Genomic DNA, 1,821 nt, shown 5'->3' on the forward strand with positions numbered 1-1,821 from the left:
TCCAAACACAGAAAATAATAGGACCACGGAACCCAGCTCAACCATACCTGGGCGTCTACCCAAGGACTCCAGGTCCACAACCACAGAGATCGCTGCATCTCCGTGATTCACAGCGGCAGGGATGGAACCAGCCTGGATAACGATCTACCGTGTGCACGCACAGAGGGATTTTATGCAATAATAAAGAAAACAGGAAATTATGGCACCTTTGTGAAAATAGAAGGGACTGGAAGTCGTTGCATTAGGTGAAATAAGCCAGACTCAGGGTGCCTTCGCTTTCCTCTCACATAAAGAAACTGTGCCCATGTGTGTGAGTGTGTGTATAGGTGTGAGTGTGTATACATGCATGTGAGAGTGTGTGTATGCATGTGAGTGTATATGTGAGTGAATGTGTAAGTCAAAGTATGTGTATGTCCATGCATGAAAGTGTGTGTGTGTGTGTGTGTGTGTGTGTGAGTGTGAGTGCCCCTGAATGTATCTGAGAGTTTGTTGAATGTGTAAGTGTGTCCGAGCTGTGGGCCATCGTGGATAAGCTTGATCTCGTCTTCCCTGAAGTCTGGTTCCTTGGTAGGATGATGGTAACCCTCGTGACCCGTAAAGACATCCCCCCGTGGGTGAAAGTTCCTGAAGACCTGACAGATCCAGAAGTATTCCAGGTCCAGTCGCTGGTGCTGAAATATCTGTTTGGTGAGTAGCTACTCTTGACCTCGCTGCCAAGGCCCAAAGCTCCGGGTCTTGGAACTATGCTCATTGCCTTTCCCTGGACAGGCCCACAGGGATCTCGAATGTCTCACATCGAGCAGGTGAGCCAGGCCATGTTTGAGCTGAAGAACCTGGAATCTCCCGAAGAACTTATCGAGGTCTTCATTTACGGCTATCAAAGCATCAAGGTTCGGGCTAAATGGTTGCTTCAGTCCATGGCTGAGAGGTACCACCTGCGCCAGCAAAAAAGGTGAGAGTCTCTAACAGGTGCCCTGAACCAAGGTGCGGTGGAGTAGCCTCCTGCCTCCACCGAGTTTACCTCCCTTTTCACATCTCCACTGCTTGCATCCCTCTGAGGATGCCTTACTTTTGGGCATCACCTGGGACTCCTCCTTGGTCTCTAGGCCGTCTCTGACAACCTTTTGGGAGTTCGGGGGCCCAGACGTAAGTCTTAAGGTGAGAAGGGGTAGGGACTTATCCCTCTGGGCAGGGTTATCTGAGGTAACCCTGCCCCACCCCACTCCCATCTCCAGGTTTCTAGGAGAACGTTAGAACTGGCCCAGTGGAGCCCTGGTTCTAATTAGAGGTCCACAAAAACATGCTTAAAGAGCTGGTGAATCATGCGGCCTTCCTCCTGTTCCATGACACTTAATCCTGTTTGGTGTTTCTCACGCAGGAGTGCTGAAGCTGGAGGAATCCATGAAGACCCTGGAGCTAGGCCAGTGTATCGAGTGAAGCCAGTTTCCAGTCCTTGTGTCTCCGACCTGGATGCAGGTTAAGCTGTGGCCAGTGTTTGGTTCTGGCGGGATTTTTAGCTTTGTTACATCCTAGCAAGATATTCCTGGATCCCTGCTGCGCATTCTGATGTGAATCCCAAGGTTACCACTCTAAATAAAAAATAAAATTGAAGTGATTAAAATGTGCGTCGTCATTAAAATATGAAAAGAGCCAGTACCCTTTTCCCGGTGTCCGTTTGAATCCTTGTAAATGCCTGAACAGATTATAGCCTGTGGAATCTTAAGCTTAGGCATCCACCCTGTTGTGAAACACTGTCTAGTTTGTAACATGGAATGTGAATTGCTGCCTTAGGGGAAGTGGGACTTGTGAGGGTTGAAGAGC

At 49.0% G+C, this 1,821-nt stretch overlaps 1 pseudogene; it reads left to right on the plus strand.

Annotated features, from left to right (window-relative positions):
• Dppa5c (developmental pluripotency associated 5C) lies at positions 510-1,621 on the plus strand (annotated as a pseudogene).

The sequence above is a fragment of the Mus musculus genome, chromosome 9, assembly GCF_000001635.26.
Source record: "Mus musculus strain C57BL/6J chromosome 9, GRCm38.p6 C57BL/6J".
NCBI lineage: Eukaryota > Metazoa > Chordata > Mammalia > Rodentia > Muridae > Mus > Mus musculus.